Source organism: Sabethes cyaneus, chromosome 2, assembly GCF_943734655.1.
Source record: "Sabethes cyaneus chromosome 2, idSabCyanKW18_F2, whole genome shotgun sequence".
NCBI classification, from domain to species: domain Eukaryota; kingdom Metazoa; phylum Arthropoda; class Insecta; order Diptera; family Culicidae; genus Sabethes; species Sabethes cyaneus.
Window position 1 is genome coordinate 243,062,840 of NC_071354.1, and position 21,001 is coordinate 243,083,840.

Sequence of the window (21,001 nt, forward strand, 5' to 3'; positions counted from 1 at the left end):
CCTCCATCATTTTCATGGATGGCGCAATCGTACCGCGCAAAAAAAAACGGAGCGACGACCCCGATACTGACAATTAGCGTTAGAAGGCTGCACCGTAACACCGACACGTGGTCGTTGTGGCCCAGAAAATGTTTCCTCCGAGAGCTTGCAAATTGCCATGATAGTGTTTCGTTTTTTTACTTTGTTTTGTTTTTTTTTGGAAAACCCATTTCGCCGATGTTTTATCGATCATCGTCCTGGCAAGCGTTTCTATCTCTTCTAGTTCGCGAACCCCGGAACCGGGAGCATGTTATTGTTCTCTTTCATTCCCATGCATTACGAACGTGAGATACGAAAACTAATTTAGATCCAAATGTGATTTGAAAAGTAGATACCTACTTGAGGGTTTGCTGATTCCATGCAATGTGATGATAGTTGTTATTATACATTTGCAGAAGAAGGTTCTAATTCAGACTTCCAGCAGAAGCAGAAACAATCAAGAAACATGTTTTTTTTTTATAAATTGATTACTATTTCCTGTTCTATTTTCTTTTACCTTCGCCACTTTAATCTCCATATGGTATCTATCGATACCAGTAAATTTATGTTGTTTGTTAATCAGTTTTACTGGTTTTCCAATGTTCATATGCTATGATTTTCAAGTTTTAGATTTTTAGATTTTCTGGTTTTCTAATTTTGATTTTCTTGATTTTTGAAATTCTAATTTATTGATTTTTAGATTTTTTAATTTTCAGATTCTCTCGTTTTCTGAAATCCTGATTTTCTGATTTGAAGATTTTCTGATGTTTCTGATTTTCAGATTTTTTAATTTTTTGCGATCCCGATTTTATCAGCTTTTTATCCCGGTTTTGTCAGCCTGTAAATTTTGCTTAACCTTTGTGCTTTTAAACATTATTTGGGTGATTCCACGCGAAGTGTCCGAGCCCCGTGTAATCGACCTTCACGAATTTGAACCAAATTTCGCCAGATTGTTCGTTTTCGGTCAGAAAGCAAAATCGAAAATTTGGTGCCGATTTGGACATTCTCTCGATTAATGGGAGCACCTCCATTTTTAAGGAAAATACCCTTTTTTGTCAAAACCTCTTATTTTCTTTTGCTTATATCTCCGGAAGGATTAGGTTTAGAAAGACACTATTTTCACATTTTTAAAGGATATTACTTTTAAGCACCAGTGCTGCCAAATATTTTTAAACTGAATTTGAAAACTAAATTTTCATTTTTCTCTTAATGAAGACAATTTGATCACAAAAATTCTAACTTCATCGTGTTTTGCAGATTTTTTACCTTTGTTATACTATAACAAAGGTTTAGGAATTGTTCGAAAAACACGAAATTGATCCGAGGCCCGGAGGGCCGAGCCACATATACCAATCGACAGGGTTCGACGAACTGAGCAATGTCTGTGTGTGTGTGTGTGTGTGTGTATGTGTGTATGTATGTGCGGGGCGCAACTTTTCTATCGCCTGTTTCTCGAAGATGGCTGAACGGATTTGTTCGCTATTACTTTTGTTTGAAAGGTATTATTGCCTAGTACATCACTATTGAATTGTTTCATGGTCCGACTTTTCGTTTGAAAGTTATAAGCAAAAATGTGAAAATTACGTGACACGATTTTCTCCGGAACCAATCGACCGATTTCAACGATCTTAGTATCGAATTAAAGCTCTTGTTAAGGCTAAATTTTTCGGATAAATTTTATTGAAAACAAACGAGTAGTTTAAAAGTTATGCTTGAAAAACCTGTTTTGACAAGGTAATAATTATCGCCTGTTTCTTAGAGATGGCTAAACCGATTCAGGCGCTTTTAGTCTCATTTGAAAGGTAACATAGCCTAATAGATCACTATTGATTTGTTTTTTGATTGGACGTTTAATTTGAAAGTTATGAGCAATTGAAAACAACACATTAAAATTTACAATAATTTATAACGATTTCAGCTAAGATAGTTTATCTAGTTTGAATTATTTTGGCATCAAATTAGAGATTTTAATGCTGCAAATATATCTGCAAAATTTCAGAAGAATCGGTTTTGCCGATCAAAAGATATTAACCCTCCAACACTCGCGCCAACTTTTGTAATACGGTTACTCGCGCGCACAATGGCCCAAAGCCAAAAAGACATGCGCACTAGAGTTTTGACTGAGAAAACTTGGTTTTAGGTTTATGAAACCTTCGGAAGAATTTCTTGAAATTGAAAGTTCTATCATCTGGTGCAATTTAAATTTTGATTAATCCCCCTAAAAGTGAAATAAAAAAAATATTTTTCTTCAGTTTCAATATAACACATTGATGTGTTCTGCAAAGTTTTAGAACATATTATTACTAGAAATTTTGTTGAACACAGTAACCTTCTATCTATTCAGCGAAGATAGAAAATCTTATTTATTGTTTATGAATTTGTAAAATCAGTATTTTATATTTTAGCTCTTTTTGTAATTGTTGTATGACTTCATGACTTCATGTATTATAAAATTGTACAAATAGTAAAAATACACAACTTTGCTGAATATAGTGTACCTCTATGTTTGTTTGTTTAGGTACTGTAGAACTTTTATTATAAAAAATACCTTAATTTTGACTCCAAATTACTCGACTACCAACAGATAAATTTTAAACATTTTACATTTGCTGATAGTTTTGCTGCATACAGGCACCATTTTTCCATAAGAAGAAACGAGAGAAAATTCCAGTTGGGATCAATTGCGGTACACTTCACATGCTGATTGCTTCGTTTCTGTGATGTCAGTTTATGCTGATCTATTTTCCCAACAATTTAAAGCATTAATGCATTGAATAATTATGACATTTTCCTCATAACAAGTTAATTGAAGAATATACGTTAGTTAAACAGCGATTTGTAACTTTATAACAATATGGCATTCAAAAACCTACACGTGTTGTACAAAACGCAACAGCGTGAGTAACCGAAGGTTAATAAAAATTGATGAAATTTATTTAAGAAAACTTTATTAATGTCAATCAAAAAGAATGGCATTACAGGAATTTATGCATAGTTCTAAAACCTACAAACTAGACCTATACTAGGCAATGTATATGTTAAATAATAATATTTCCTCTTACAACTTGCTTTTACTTGCACTTACTCAAATTAGTAACAACCAACTTACCCTTACTCAGTAATTTCTTGAAAAAAGGATCTATCAAAATTTATAAGTGCTGCTATTTTGTTCAAATTGTGAACACTTATTCAATTTCCAACAATTTTATGAAAACCAACGAACTACGTAACGTTAACCAATAGATGAATTATGTTCCGAAGACGTGTCGATTTCTATCTCAAATAGCAAGTAAGACCGTATAACAAAGGTTCCTTTCACCACTAGGTGGATTAAATCGGGTTTTTTACATAAGAATCATTTATCGCCCTGTGGTATTCTTTGCCGAACCCGAGATACAGCGTTTTAAATCAAGCAATACCTCATTTTTTTATGTAAAACTATAAGCAAAATAACTTTTTTTAAGCGGTGATTCTCTACGCAATGTAAAACTACTTTGCCATATCGGAAAAGCATTTATACAATGTATCTCAAAGTTTTTCTTAACAGTGTTGCTAGCTTTTCAGATTTTCGTTTGGTTTATAGCACTAGATAAGGAAATGTTAATTCAAAAAGGCGTAAAATACACGTTAGTTGTTTGCTCATAGCTTTGTAAACTGTTTTTCATCTCGCCAATAGACATAAGCTCTTACCTTCCTTGTTCATTGCGTTTATTGTTGCTAGGAGACTAATATTCACTTACTTAATGTAACTAATCATGCGGGAAACTGAAAAGTTGGCAACACTGTTAAGAAAAACCTTTTTATATCTTCTATAAATATAAAAATGAAATGCTGTTCGTGTGTCCGGTATAGACTCGCAAACCGCTCGACGGATTTTGATGAAACTTGGCAGTGAGGAATGTTGTTAGCATGGTTTGAGATCCCTCCCCCCTCTAGAAGGGGGGCTCCCATACAAATGGAACACAAATTTCTTCATAACTCGGGAACTAATCAAGCAAATGGAACCAAATTTGGCGTGTAAAGGTTTTCGAAGGCAGATATTTTTTCTATGGTAAATTAAGATCTCTCCTTCCTTTAAGAGGGGGGGCTTCCATACAAATAAAACAAAAATTTCCTTATAACTTGACTATTAATCAAGCAAATGGAACCAAATTTGGCAAGCAGGGTTTCAAGAAACCAGATTTTTTTTTCTTTGGTTGTTTGACACCCCTCCCCCTCTAGAAGGGGGGGCTCCCATACAAATGAAACACAAATTTCTTTATAACTCGGGAATTAATCAAGCAAATGGAACCAAATTTGGCATGTGAAGGTTTTTGGAGGCAGAAATTTTTTCTATGGTAGATTGAGAACCCTTCTTCCTCTAAGAGGGGGGGCTCCCATACAAATAAAGCCTAAATTTCCTCATAACTTGACTATTAATCAAGCAAATGGAACCAAATTTGCCATGTGGGGGTTTCGAGAGACAGGATTTTTTTCTATGGTTGTTTGAGACCTCTCCCCCTCTAGAAGGGGCTCCCATACAAATAAAATAAAATAATAAAAAAAATTTTTACAATATTCAAAAAGTAATCGAACTCGCAAGTGTTGCCGTCCATACTAAAATATTAGATAAATTTGGAACAAAATTGTTAAGAATAAATCGGTGAAGCCTAGATAATGGGTCAAATTAAATAAAAGTAAGATCATATAATACTTATTTTAAAAACAGAATTGAAGAGAAAATACATTGTTGAAATGAAAATATAAAGAAAATAATGTTGAGATTACATTTAGTTTATGGTTTCTGACCAGTTTTCAACTGATTTCAATCGAACTGCACTGATATTTTATTACGATTTGGCCAACATTACCATTTTAAGGATTGGTAATAAAACCCAAATCGTTAGTTGGACTTGCTGCTCGAGTCACAAATGCTGATGCGTTGGATTAGAAATTTGCGGCATGATTTAGCAATATCATGGGTTGTCAAAAAGAAAGCTCTTGGTTGCAAGATTGCAATTAATCAAATCTTCAGGATTATGCATGTACCCCTTTTTTAGAATGGCGTAGCTACGCGCGGCGGGTCTCTAGTACTGTATAAATGCTTTTCCAATATGCCAAAGTATTTTTACATTGTGTAGAGTATTACTGCTACAAAAAAAATTATTTTGCTCTTAGTTTTACATTAAAAATGGGGAATTGCTTGCTTTAAAACGCTGTATCTCGGGTTCGGCACAGAATACCTCGGAGCGATGAGTGATTCTAATGTAAAAAAATCTGCGGAACACGATGAAGTTGAAATTTTTGAGATAAAATTGTCTTTATTAAGAGAAAAACCCGATTTAATCCACCTAGTGGTGAAAGGAACCTTTGTTATACGGTCTTACTTGTTATTTGAGATAGAAATCGACACGTTTTCGGAACATAATTCATCTATTGGTTAACGTTGCGTAATGCGTTGGTTTACATAAAATTTATGAAATAAAACCACTCAAAAAAAAAAAAAAAAAAAAAAAATTTATGAAAATTGAATAAGTTTACAAATTTTGAACAAAATAGAAATACTTTTAAATTTTGATAGATCCTTTTTTCATAAAATTGCTGAGTAAGGATAAGTAAGTTGTTATTAATTTGAGTAAGTGGAAATAAAAGTAACTTGTATGTGAAAATCTTATTCTTTAACATATACATTGCCTAGTAAAGGTCCTGTAATGCCATTCTATTTGATTCACATCAATAGAGTTTTCTTGAATAATTTTCATCAATTTTTATTAACCTTCAGTTACTCACGCTGTTGTATTTTGTACAACACGTGTAGGTTTTTCAACGCCATATTGTTATAAAGTTACAAATCGTTGATTAACTAACGTATATTCTTCAATAAACTTATTCTGAGCAAAATGTCATAATTATTCAATGCATTAATAATTTAAATTGTTGGGAAAATAGATCAACATAAACCGCCATCACAGAAACGAAACAATCAGCATGCGAGGTGTACCGCAATTGACCCCAAGTGGAATTTTCTCTCGTTTCTTCATATGGAAAAATGGTGTCTGTATGCAGCAAAACTAGCCAATGTAAAATGTTGAAAATATATCCGTCTGCTGGTAGTCGAGAAATTTGTAGTCAAAATTAAGGTATTTTTTATAATCAATGTTCTACAGTTCCTAAACAAGCAAACATACAGGTATACTATATTCAGCAAAGCTGTGTATTTTTATCAGTTGTATAACTTTGTAATACAAGAAAAAGTCATACAACAATTACAAAAAGAGCAAAAATATAAAAACTGAGTTTACAAATTCATATACAATAAATAAGATTTTTCTATCTTAGCTGCAGAGATGGAAGGTTACTGTCTCTAGCAAAATTTCTTGTAATAATATGTTCTAAAACTTTGCAGAACACATCAATGTGTTATATTGATACTGAAGAATTTTTTTTTATTTCACTTTTAGGGGGATTAATCAAAATTTAGATTCCACCAGACGATAGAGCTTTTAATTTCAAGAAACTATTCTTAAGGTTCGATAAACCTAAAACCAAGTTTTCCCAGTCAAACCTGTAGTGCGCACGTTTTCTTTGGTTTGGGGTTATAGTGCGCACGAGTAATTGTGTTACAAAAGTAGGCGCGAGTGTTCGAGGGTTAATATCTTTTGACCGGTACAACCAATTCTTATAAAATTTTGCATATATATTCGTAGTGTCAAAACCTCTCGTTTGATATTAAAATAATTGAAATTAGGTAAATTATCTTGGTTAAAATCATTATAAATTATTTTTAATTTTAGTGTGGTGTATACGGTTGCTCATAACTTTCAAATTAAACGTCCAATCAAAAAATCATTCAATAGTGATCTATTAGGATATATTACCTTTCAAAAGAGACCAACAGCGCATCAATCGGTTTGGCCATCTCTAAGAAACAGGCGATAATTATTACCTTGTCAAAACAGGTTTTTTAAGCATAACTTTTAAACTACTTGTTTGTTTTCAATTAAAAATTCCTGAATAATTTAGCTTTAATAGGGGCTTTCATTTGATACTAAGATCGTTAAAATCGGTCATGTAGTTCTAGAGAAACCCGTGTCACGTATTTTTCACATTTTTGCTTATAACTTTTAAACGAAACGTCGTGTCACGAAGCAACTCAATAGTGATCTACTAGACAATAATACCTTTCAAATAAAAGTAATAGCGAACGATTCGGTTCAGCCATCTCTGAGAAACAGGCGATAGAAAAAATCATTACATACATACACACACACACACACACACACACACAGACATTGCTCAAATCGTCGAACCCTATCGATTGGTATATGTGACTTGGCCCTCCGGGCCTCGGATCAATTTCGTGTTTTTCGACCAATTTTTAAACCTTTGTTATAGTATAACAAAGGTAAAACGTAAATTTAGTTTTCAAATTGAGTTTAAAAATGTTTGGCAGCACTGGTGCTCAAAAATAATATCTTTTCCGAATTCCTTGGATGATTTTCTTTTAAAATGTGAAAATAGTGTCTTTCTAAACTTAATATTTCCGGAGATATAAGCAAAAGAAAAAAAAGAGGTTTTGACAAAATCGGGTATTTTCCTTAAAAATAGAGGCACTCCCATTAATCGAGGAAATGTTCGATCCGTACCAAGTTTTAGATTTTTACTTTCTGACCGAAAACAAACAATCTGGCAAAATTTGGTTCAAATCCGTGAAGGACGATTACACGTTTGAGCTTTTTCTCGATCATTTGGCATGGAATGACTCATTTATAATACTTTTCAGCCTGCTTGAAACTATTCTGATTCTCTGGGGAGAGTTTTTGAATAAAATGATGCCTTCTTGCGAATTATTCGGGGTCAACATTAGGGTATTTTTATAGTAAAAGTTCTATAGTTCCTAAACAAGCAAAGATAGAGGTATACTGTATTCAGCAAATGTTGTGTATTTTTACAATTTGCACAACTTTGTAAAACAAGAAAAAGTCATACAACATCTACAAAAACAGCCAAAATAGAAAAACTGATTTTACTGATTATTTATGAGAAATAGGATTTTTCTATCTGTGCTGAAGAGATAGAAGGTTACTATCTTCAGCAAAATTTCTTGTAATAATATGCTGTAAAACTTTGCATAACACATCAATGTGTCATATTGAAACTAAAGAAAAATAAATTTTTTATTGCACTTTTAGGGGGATTAATCAAAATTTGAGTTCCGCTGGACGATAGAACTTTTAATTTTAAGAAACTCTACCAAAGGTTCCATAAACCTAAAACCAAGTTTTCCCGCTCAAAGCTAATGCACACCAAAAAAGGTTCTGGACCTGTGTGCAGTGCCCGGTTCATTGAGCTTTCGGTTGACCAATTGAGGGTTAAAATTTAATTTTTAGTAGAAGTCTTCGATATTGCAAGGTCTTATGTCTTGAATTTTGAAAAAAAAAACAGTTTTTTCGATCTAGCTTTTTAATATCGCTTCGTATGCTTTTTAAATGCTCTAAGAAATTATTAATCCCATTAAATTACACATTTTCTTTAAAGATTGCATGCTTTGCTTTAAAGGTTACATGTAAAAATTAAAAAACCAGTGATAGCTGCTAAAGGGAAAAAGATAGAGCTCTACTGTCTTCGACGAAAATGTACAGTTTAATGTGAATAATAATTTCTTAGAACATTTGAAAATCATATAAAGCGTTATTAAAGAGCTAGATCAAAAAAACTGTTTTGAAGAGTGTCCCTAAGAGTTTGGCTCTATAACTTCTTTTCTGTAAGAGATAGAAGTCTTCAGTATTCAACAAAGTTTCTCAAAAATAGTTTAGCCACAACTTTTCTGTAGGTAGCAATCATTTCTGACTTAAAATAGAGAAAATATTTGTTGTATCTGAATAGGGACACCCCAATGTCCGAATATTTTTTCACCACTAGAAAGTGCTTTTTGAATGAAGAAACTTTTCTGAAGCAACTAGCATAATGTCTTAAGGTTTCGATGCTATTACTCATGTCTAACTATTTTTGAAGCCGTCCCACTGTGCGCCCCTCTACGCGTCCCAACTACGACGCGTAGTCTGCGGTCCAGATTACATCAGACGAAAATCGGTAGGTTATAGTGAATCGGGTACGTCGAAGAATGTCGGACGGCAGTGCGATGAAAACAGTGTTCTTTAACAACCCCACCGGCACCGGGAACAGGGGACTCAATGTGCAAGAGTATGTCTTCGTAGGTCTTAGTAGAATACGAAACCTAAAATTAAAAAAGAAGAAAATGTATCCAATTTAATTCTACTATGTGTACACGTACATAGTAGAATTAAATTGGATAAGTTTTCTTCTTTTTTAATTTTAGGAACGAAAGACATGTACTATCGCTTCTTGCTGTCAGTCTTGCGACATGTTACTGGTACACAAGTACCGAAAAGAATTGCAAGAACAACGAAAACATCTTTTTTTCTATGTGTCGTACACTTTTCGGTATCGGGGAGGAAATGTCACTAGTCTTGGAGACATTTTTTGATATTCTCTTTTGCTGTTGCTTACATAAACCAAACATACAGCTTTCCCCCAAACAACACGGTTTTAAATAAGAAGATCTTTAATACACCTTATTCTCTCCCGCTTCTCCATACTATTCCAACTACAACTATAAGCAAAAAACGGCAAATGGATGTCATTTCAACACGACATTTTGTATGAATGGTCAGCTGACGCACGAAAATGTTTGCTTATCATCAAGAGATTGGGCCTGTCGGTACAGGTGAAACAGTACAGAGCGATGGTATTGGTTATGAGTCTGACATGGTATTGCATGCTGGTAAATGTGTAGAAAAAGTGACCCCGTTGCGGTTCCTGCTTGGAACAGCACTCTATTCCTCATTGTGCAACCTTATCTGGTCCCCCCATGCTGTTCAATACTGGTGCCGGTCACGTCCCAACGCGGGTTCAGAGGGGAATGGGATGAAATGTTAGTCCAATATTTGTTGCTACTGTTGTTAGGGAATCCTCTAAATCTTTACAAGTATTTCGGGAAAGGAATTGTTGGTAGTAGAAGTAGTAGAATCCATCTTGGATAATGTAATCTGTCGAAAGCTACGCGCAGTTTCCATGTGGTTTCTTTAAAACGCCCGCAAAGTCTCTTAGCACCGACTAATTTGGATATTCGATTATTTCAATCGGGTATATGCTATAGATATCGTAAACTGCTTCGTCTGTCCCGGTAAATCAGTTACTTATTCCTGCCCGGACACAACGTGTTGTCTTATAATGCCATCGAGACATGTTAGAATACCTGACTATTTTTTTATAAACTCAATGTATTAGTAACTAAAATTATTAAGCATTGTTTGTTCATCAGTATAAAGAACAGTATAGTATCACTAAATTACGCTCGCGAGACTGTGAAATCTTCGTGAGTTTAATGCATCGACAACGAGAAAGAATTCGAAGGCCGCCCGCCCGAAACAACAACAGTTTTCTGATAATCTGATTTTCTAATTAGGCCATCACAAATATTTTGTGACGTTTTTGTCAAAACTACCACCATTGTCAAGGATTCAAGGACTTAGGTGTGGGAAATTGACATTGACATGCAACGTGTAGGATAACGTGTGGACAATAAATTTCGATCGTTTAATCGATCACACCGAACGCTGAGTTCCTCGAAAAATTGCAAAACCTGACTTATACCTTGAGTACACTCCTTTTTCTAAACAGCTGAAGCTCTCTCAGTTCTTCTAAAATTTACAATTTGTAACATTCAGTTCAATTTGTGGCAGTACAAAGTTTACCGGGTCACCTAATCAATATTTGAAAAAGAAGCATCAGTAATTCATACGAATATTTAGGGTAGATGATCCATTAGTTGCGCCACTAAGCACAATATACCCTCATTTTGCTTGTTTATTGAGGTATATGCTTCAATTAATGCTTGTGGGATATAAATTTATCAAATACAAGGTATTTGTCACAAGGCAAGACAATTGCTTTCGTTGTACGAGAAGCTTTATAAAGAAAAAATGAATTTTCCGATTCAATTATATTGTACCAACAGTTGCGCTAATGTTTCCTTAATTAAGTTTGATGTTCCTTTAATTGTGTTATTCCATATACATTGCTAGGTTGCTAAGTGAAAAAACATCGTAGCAAAACTATAGATGAGCGCCTATAGTTGTGCGCTCCAACTGCGCGTTAGATTTTGGAAAATTGGATTTTAGCAAATAATGCTTTAATTTTAAATGGTGTAGTCTAACTACCAATACTTCTAAAAGCCTGTTTTATAAAATGAATGTTTTATTGTTTTATCTAAAATGCTACTGTGACGAAAATATGCATTAATAATGAATAGTAGCGCAACTATTGGTACTACCACAACTACTGGATCAACTACCCTATAGAGAAATATTCCCAATCCACCAAATTGCGGTGTTGGGCAGTAGGAGATTATGTTCAGAATTGTCCCACCAGTAAAGCTGTAAATTGAATTGCACCCATCTGTGGACTGGCAAAATTCCCTTCAGGCAAATATAAGAATAATGTTGAGTGGTTACGATCGACGATGAGCTTAGTTGCTATTTTTCCTCATAACCATAATGCAAAAGTACATACCACAATACATTTTTTTGGTTACTGGCACTTGGAGCTAAACGGTGCACTGCGAAACTAATGCTAAATCAAAGTTCAAAAGTATTGCGAGCATCCCCGGATAACGGTACGCAATAAGATTTGTTGACAATTTTAATAACAATCGCGTACGACTACGTTGGATCAACACAACTCCATCTTTTAAACAACACTGCCAACGGGTTGATTAACATTTAACGGCTGCATTGTTAACGGGATTCAAACATTAGATCGCTCTTAATCTTAATCGGACATAGTATTAAATTCCAGCAGAAATGGTCCAAATACCCGGGAGTTATGGTTACCTGTATTTAAAAGTTGATAACGGTAGGCCGCATACTTCTCTCAATTGAGTTGAATTTTAAAGAATTTTACCATCTTACGACGTCATTATGAAGGCTGCAATTTACCGTTCCCAGGGGACGTAGGCTGTTTTTACGATATGGTGCAAGGCAAAACATACACATAATTGAGCTGAAAATGATAAATGAGATGAGATGAAATCTGGGAGCAAAGATGACAAAAATGGCTGGAAAGTGTGAGTTATCGTGTTTGAATTAATACCTTATGTTTACGACAGAAGTGGCTTTTGTCCTTATATATTAGAGTGAATGAAATAAATGGTTTTCGTGCGGATTGAAGCAGCATTCTGAAAGATTTTAGAATCTATTTGTCATCCCGCAGCGTAGTAATTTGGGATCACTATTCTTTTTGTTCTAATGAAATGTTTTGATCTCAGCAAGCCTTGTTAGTTGGAAAATTCCAAATTAAGAAGAATTTTAAAGCATCTGTATATCAATTGATTCAATCGTCAGCTGTCTTTCAAAGTTAAATTTAAAATCTGTATTTGGTGGAAACATTTTCCTATAATTTTTCCTATGTAAACTTCTGGTAAATGTAAATGATTTTCTCCACAGATTTGAGCAACTTTCAAAAATCAATTTCAGCTACTTCCCACAGACGGAACTTTTCCACGCTTGTAAAAAGGAAATCCATGCCTCTTTTGCATCCAATTCTACATATGCCTGATCGTCGACGTCGTAATTGTCCTACGCAGAAGCCACATGCGGCACGTCCTTCTCACGAGCATCGACCACGTTCGGTCCGCAGTGCGTCGACCCCGGAGGAATTAGATTTCGCATGTTGTGTTAGTTGTTAGGTCTCTAAGCTTCTTTCTGCCACTTATACCCACTGGCAGGCAGGCAGCCCTCATTTGACCGATACGTGACTGACTGTAGGAGACGGACAGGAACCAAATTTCCTTTAGTTTTTTCTTCTTACACCGTGAAACTGAAAGTTACATCTTACCGGAGGGGGAAATAGGATCGCACTAATGCTTTCCGCGCAAATTTACGACAACTTCGGCTGGAAACAAATCAGGAAATCGATTTTTCATGCGGTGAAAGTCGTCGCGCCATCCAGATGTATGATCTATATTTAATTTTCGTACTCGCCTAGGCATCAATTATTTTCTACTGCTATCGCGCGCGCCCTGCATGTGCGAGTGTGCATGCAAGCTTAACTTGTGCAAGCACCCCAGCCCGGCCAGACCGTTGTCGATGCTGTGAATAGAGAGCAAATCGTGGGTCTCGAAGCTCTTTTCCATCGGCCCCGTATTTAGCATGTTGATTCGAGGTTTCCTTCTTGGGCGAGGCCTCCGCGCGCGCCTCCAAGTCGAGTAGCGGGACGAAGGAAAGCAATATTTTTATTATGATTGGCTTGCCTTACGAGCCGTGTGATTTAGGGCGGCGGCGTGAACGAAAGTAAGAGTCTGCTCGAACAACAATTGCCCGGCGCGAAGTCGGGAAGTCGGCCTGTCATAAATTGCGGAATGAGTTATTGCATCAATTTATGTTGTTGGTTGAAAAATTGTTATTAAAAGAACGGTATCTTCGGGGAGGACACGCCGAGATGCACTCTCCTGTGTCCTGTGGGGGAATGGTTTGGTGGCGAAATGGTTTTTCTACAGTTCGCCAAACCGAAGACGAATGGATAAAGTTAGCTGACAGTTTGTTGCGGTCACACAAATAACAAGCCATACAAACAAAACCCACGTCCAATGATTGGTAATCTGCTTTAAGCTCATTGTGAATTCTTTTTTTTTTCTAAGGGGGGGGGGCGAATATTTGTAACCTAGCACCAATGCAATGGGGTTCCTCCCGATAAGTACGAAACGGTGCAAAAATATATGTGTGCACGAGTATAGCATACGTTTACTCAGCTAGCCTGCCACCTTCATTTACCGCGACCGCCTTGCCGTGTGACTTTTGTCCGATATGTGGACTGCACTGTTTGCCATCGATAAAATATACCTACGATAATTGGATTTCGTATTCGGCGTTCGAACTGGCTGTTCCTACCGTAAATCGGCGTTTCTTCAGAAAACTTTCCTTTCGTCACATAATTAGATGACCCAAAACTACACCGGTCTGCGGTAATACGTGAAATATGTTGACGCAGTACAGCGTCGTCGTCGTCGTCGCCGTGGCACATGTGTTCGATGATGATAGTCTTCTACCCGACCTGCGACCTCCTCCTTCTCCTCCTCCTCTCCCTCCAAGTCGGCGACGATAAGTTACGATAGGAGCTTAGGATTTCAGTGCACCTTCGCGACCCGATTGAACCGGATAGGCCACCGCCGGCTTGGCCTCGTGTTTCGATCGAGTTACGTATCCGGTCCGCTTCCGGCCCGAGTGCCGTTACTTTGTACCCCTCCTGTTAAGAAGATATTCGATTTCAACCAAGTCTTGTCTCGCTTTTTTTTTGCTCAGTGAAAAACGGTGTTCGCGTCCAGTTGAGTATTTTGCTATTTTGTTATGGTGCGAATCAGAGACATATGCTGCAAAAAGTAGGAAAAAAAATCGGTAGTAGTCTTTGGGAATGTGAGAAGTCGAAGCCACCAGCCGGTGTTCGTTTGTTGACTTATGCTTGCTCACTCACATATGCGGTTAGTTTTGTTTGCCAATCGACTCGTTGAAGTGCAAAGGCACGCCCAGGAATGCAACCGCACTTGGGTGAAGACAGGCAAGCAAGTGAAAACAAAGGAATTAAAACTGAATATAAATTGTGGAGCACGCTAGCTAGCTACCGGTGGTTGATGATAATGGGCGGAAATTGGGGACTTATTAATTACGCTTTGTTAAATTTATCGAAATTTAATTGTGTGAAGAAGTTTTTTTCAATAATGTAATGAAGACACATGGATCATGTTTTGTTAAGTACAGAGAAATGGATGAAAAGTCAGAGGAGTTTATTTCCTTGAGTTAAGTTAAATAAAAAAAACATGCGTCGCCATTGCACTATCTAAACCTGAATTCTTTAAAAATTAATCTTTTCAACCAAAATTTATTTTAGTCTTCTTCAATGGTCGCAACGTCGTAAACACAATAGAATCAAAACTAGGGGAAATCATACTCAAAATTTGTACCCATTCGAGATGATAGTTTCATTTTAATGTCCGTTCAATTTTTAACCACGACATAGTTTGAATAAAATTAAACTAAATTAACACGAAATTTACGCGTTTTTTACGCAAATTTCGGAATTTGTTTTGCAACAAAAGCAAATTTAGGAATTTACGCGGTTTTCGTCACGCAAATTCTAGAATTTACCCGGCCTTTTAACGCGGGTTTTAAAATTTATGCGGTTTTTGCCACGTAAATTTCGGAATTTTCGCGGTTTTTAGGTGAATTTCGAAATGTCGGTGGGTTATATGGGTTATGGTGCGTATGCGAATATTATAATTTACCTAGTTTTTGCGCGTTTTTGACGCAAAGATTTCGGAATTTATGTGGTTTTTACACGAATTTATGAATTTACGTAAACGTAAAATTTCGGAATTTACTCGCTTTCTCGCGAATTTCAGAATTTATGCGGTGTTTTTACGCAAATTTCGCAATTTACGGGGTCTTTTCTGTCAGACTAATTTTGGAATTTACGTGGTTTTGTCACAAATTTTGAAATTAACGCAGTCTTTTTACGTGAATTTGGAAATTTTTGAGCTTTTTGTTGCTCAACTTTTGGAATTTACGGTGGTTTTGGGACGCAAATTTCGGTATTTTGAAACGCAAGTTTTGGAATTGCGGTTTTTTACAAGAACTTTCGAGTTAGCGCGGTTTTAATCATAAAATTTTCGGAATCAGCTTATATTTTTATTGCGGGTCTCGGAATTTAAGCAAATTTCGAAATTGACGCGGATTTTTACACGTATTTTACACAGTTTTTACGTGAATTTTACACATAAATTTCGAAATTTATGTGGTTTTTACACGAGTTATAAAATTTACGTTGTCTTTTAACCCTCAATTGATCAACCGGGTGCACCTGTATCCTTTTCATATTTCATACTCCGATTTCGGCATGTTCTTTTCGAAATAATGTCTAAGGCCTCCTGTTCCTTGTTATTTAGACGAATTTGAACAAATTCAATCATTTATTTAGAAAGACGTTGAAATTTTTTTTTGAGGAATGGACCGTCAAAGTCTAATACCCCGATTTTGATCTACCGGGTACAGATGTACCCACTCAGCAATTCCACGATAAAGAGTGCTTCGATTTAGTTCAAATGTTGTGTACTTGTTCCTTTTCTTAAAATTTTATATGTATCATAATTTTTTATTTTGCGCTTGGGGTGAGTTAGGGTGATCCTAAAAATAATTGCGACTATTTAAAAAAAATTATCTTCAAAACTAAAAAAGATACGTTTCTAAAATTTGGATATGTTATGTAAAAAAAAATCAGATTTTCAGAAAAAATATAAAAGCTGGGATCATGAAATTATTAAAATTCAATGATTTAAAAAGTAAGTAAAAATTTGGGTTTCAATCCAATATTTTTCACAGAAAGCTACAATTGGGGCTACAATTTTTATTGAAAGCTCATCATCATATCTTTCATTTGCTATCAAAATTATTAAAATCGGTCGAGTGAATCATAATTTATGAATTTAAAAAAAAAAAGTCTCGAGGATGATAATGGTGATGATTTTTTGAACCGCCATTTTTTGAAAGTCAGAAGGGGGATCCCTAAGCACCAAAATAACGAACAAACATGTAAAATTTGAGCAAAATCGGAGCACTTCTTGTCATGGAATTACTAAGTGGGTACACCCGTACCCGGTTGATCAGATTGCGTTGATTTTTTGGTTGATCAATTAGTTAAAGGAAATATTGGGTTAAAGGAAATATTAAAATTTATATAGGGTTAGGGGTTAAAGGCAAGGTTGGTTCGAATCGTATCAAAACTCACTCACTCCCCATTCATTTGCCGATTCAATACATGCAGATCACGACATGCTTGTATCTTCTTGCGAAAAGAGAACCAAAGACGCAAAAGTATAAGGCGAAAGAACAACACGTGAACCTCTATCGCCGATAAACCTTTGTGTGTGTATCGCTGCTTGCGTGTGTCATATTTGATTCTCTCCGAGTGAACGGATCGGTGATAATTATCGTTTCCCGATACGAGTGAGTGATGAGTCTTGAACTTCCGATCGAATCACTTGGCGATAATGCAGTACAGCGATCGGAAGAAAATTTTATCGCAAGCAGCAAACACAGGAATCCACGAGCGGCGGGTACCTACGCATAATTTTGAATTGATATTGGCAAATAGAAGCCGTATACCACTAGCACAGCTGTGTAAACACTAAGATGGCCGTTATTACATAAAAATGAGCTTGATAATTTTGACGTAGCACTACGTCTTTTAACATAATAGACTTCATTTTAAAATATTTTACTAGGTTTGAAATTGCTATCTTAACGTGTGATTTGACTTTGCAGGTGGATTTGTATCGAACCGCGTTGGCGGATGCAAAAGAGGAAGAGATAACAATTGTAAAATTTTGAATATTTCTAGTGTGATTTGAGATCACGGATGAAAAGATTCGGTTTAGGTCGTAAAGTAGTCATTCCCTCGACGGCAACTTAATCCGGCTCGAAACTTCTCATATTTCGCAAAACAATTACAATACAGGCTGCGATTTATGTTCATTGCGGAAGTGTAATTGATGATTTTTATTTACTTTATATGAGCAATCTACCCTTTAAAACTTTAAAAGGACGTAACTAAATACAACTTACCTATACATACTCAGCAATTTATTGTAAAAAGGATCTATCAAAACTCAGAAGTGCTTTAATCATGTTCAAATTTAGTAAACCTTTTTGGTTTTTAAAACAATTTTAGATTTGTATTTTTTTCGTTTGGCGTTTAGGTTGGCTTTTTCTGAGGCCCTCTCCTAAAAATCAATTTTCAAATAACTTTGGGACAACCAAATCGATTTTAATGATTTTACTACCAAATAAATGGTTTTGTCATTCTTTATATTTAAATGTCAGTCCAAGTTATATGGAATAAATTGTAAAGCGTCAACTAATAGTTGAATTATGTTCCCAAGATGTTTCGAGTTCCATATCAAATAACATGTAAGATGGTATAGCAAAGGTTCCTTTCACCACCAGCTGGATTAAATCCGGTTTTTACACGAATTTCGGAATTTACGTGGATGTGCTCAAAACATCTTTTTTATACGTACCTAGGTTTGAAAATTATAAGGTTTCTTAACGCGAATTTCGAAATTTACGTGGTTTTTATGCGAATTCACAAGTTTTTCTAATCGAATCCAACAAATCCAAGTCCCCTATGTTTCCAAAATCGAAACCGTGCCAAATCGAGACCCTTTTTGGATATGAAAATATTGAATGTAGATGCGTTAGAAATTGACTAAATATTATTAATCAACGATTGCAAGTCCGCCAAGAGTTATCCGTCCGGTGCAAGTAAGTTTTTTGCAACCTGCGATAAGACGTAGTCCTACGGCAATAAAAATATTACTGTTCGTAACATTCATTTTTCGTCATTTAAGGCTTGTATGCGGAAACTGACTGTTATTTAAGCATATTTTTTGAAGTGAAATATTTTATGTTGCCAAAACGGATTATTTTGTTGTACTAAAATCGAGGCACGCCAAAATTGAACTATGCCAAATGTGAAATCCCACTATATAATGGCCCCAAATCCACAGAGGTGGTGATATAGATAACCAGAATAACAGTGTATCAACGCAACTGAGTACGCAAAGCGGTTTTATAAACGTGCAGGGCCATTCAAATCTTTGCTTTCCACGCGCTACCTCGTTCTTAAATTTCAAACCTTGCTGAACATCTGTTTAATTCAGCCATAATATTTTTTGCAAACATTTTAATGAACAGCAAGTTGCTGCCTTGTATTTATATTAAAACAATATCAGACATCACTATATCCTCCATTCGCCAACACAATTGCAACAAAAATATCCATAACCGAAAAATCTTACATTTTTTTCCAAGCGAAAAAAGAACGATAATCATCCAATGATCGCAATCCTTTCTCATCTGCGAAAATTATCGCCTGGCGATCCTTTTCCGTGATATTTACACACAGAGCGAATCACGAGAGAGTGAATCGTATTCCCCATGGCGCGTATACGTTTAGGATACAATACAGAGAGAATTAACTCACAGGATTGCCGATTGTGCTCACACACGGAGCAGCATCGTACGATGAATATAGCAATACATTGATAGACGATGTCGTTTCATATACCGAGAAAAAGTTGAATGCCACTCACAGTTTTCTCGCGGATCACCAACCCTGGTTAAAGGAAATATTGAAATTTATATAGGGTTAAAGGAAATATTGAAATTTATTCTAATTTTTTCATAAATTTTGGAATTTTACGCGAATTTTTGAATTTGCGAGGTTTTTGTGACACAAATTTCGAAATTTACGTGGATTTTCACAAAAATTTGGTAATTTACGCGAATTTCGGAATGAAACTTTAATGTTTTGACCAAATTTTGGAATTTGTTTCGCACTTTTCGGAACTTACGCGATATTTATACGCAAATTTCGATTTTTTTCTCGAATGTCGAAATCCCGCAGCTTTAGCCACACCAATTTCGAAGTCTACACGGATTTCGAAACGAAAATTTTCGGAATTCACGCGGTTTTGTCACCCAAATTTCGGAATTTACGCGGATTTTTTCACAAATTTCCAAAATTTACGTGATTAATTTTGCACTGTACGCAGTTTTTGTCACGCATATTTCGTAGTTTAAATTTTGAAATTTACGCGAATTTCGGAATTTCCGTGGTTTTTGTTACGCAAGGTTTAGAATTTACGCATTTTTCCGGCGAATTTTTCATTTAATCCCTTTTTACCACAAAATTTTCGGATTTTTTTTCACGAATTTCAAAATTAGATGGATTTTTGTACGCAAATTTCAGAATTTTTCACGTAAATTTTGAAATTTACGCGAGTCTCTTAAAGGTAGTTTTTCACGTAAATTTCGGACTTTACACTGTCTTTTTAATGCAAATTTTGAAATTTATGCCGATTTTTTTCAAATTTTATGACGTAAATTTCGAAATTCACGCGGTTTTTTCGAAGCGTACAGAAAGATGAGAAAATTGAAACTCTAGCTAGCGGAACGACAAATGCGTCACCAAATGGTGAGCAAATGTTAAAAAAAAACTAATTCTATGTGAAATATTATTTTTACCAGCGTCACGAATTCGCTTACCGTTATCGATGATCCAACTATTGTACTGAATATTGTTTTACTGTCAGTAACAATGTTAGTTGTTATGGTCTAGGTGTGACTGGTGTTTTTTAACTGTAAATCATTCATCTCTAAAAGGGGATGGTGTAGTGTTTGTGTACCAAGTTAACAATAAAGAAAACAAAACCATTTGGAAGCTCACTTCTGCAGAGTGTTAAATTTTATTATTTTCGAGCTTTTTGTCACAAAAATTTTGGAGTTTTTCCCAGATTTTTACGTGAATTTCGGATTTTACTCGGTTTTTACGTAAATTTAAGGTTTTACGCGGTGTTTTTATACGAATTATTAAATTAACGCGGTCTCTTAAAGCAATTTTAGAAATTTACGTCGATTTTATTCAAACAAATTTTGGAATTTACACAATTATTTGCACAAATTTCGGAAATACGAGGTTTTTGTTACAAAATTTTTGGAATTTATGCAGTTTATATGCGAATTTCGTGATTTACGCGGTTTTTATCACGACATTTTCGAAATTTTTTACGCGTATTTCAGAATTGACGCAATTTTTGTACGCAAATTTTGGAATTTACACGGATTTTTACGAGAATTCCAGTTTTTACGCGATTTTTGTTACGTGAATTACGGGGTCTTTTAAAGCAAATTTTGTAATTTGCGCAATTCTTTACGCGAATTTCGGAATTTACGCGGCTTTTACGTTTCCTTTGGAATTCTCGCGATTTTTGTCACATAAATTCGGAATTTAGGTGGTCTGTTTCTGCGAATTTTGGGATTTTTACGCAAGCATTTTGAAATTTTCGCAAGCATTTTGGTTTTTACGTCAATTT

General features: G+C 35.4%; 1 protein-coding gene across 6 annotated transcripts in view; it reads left to right on the top strand.

Moving 5' to 3' along the window:
* LOC128737916 (serine/threonine-protein kinase N) overlaps positions 1–21,001 on the top strand; it is a 214,563-nt gene that overhangs the window by 75,614 nt on the left and 117,948 nt on the right. The window lies entirely within an intron of this gene.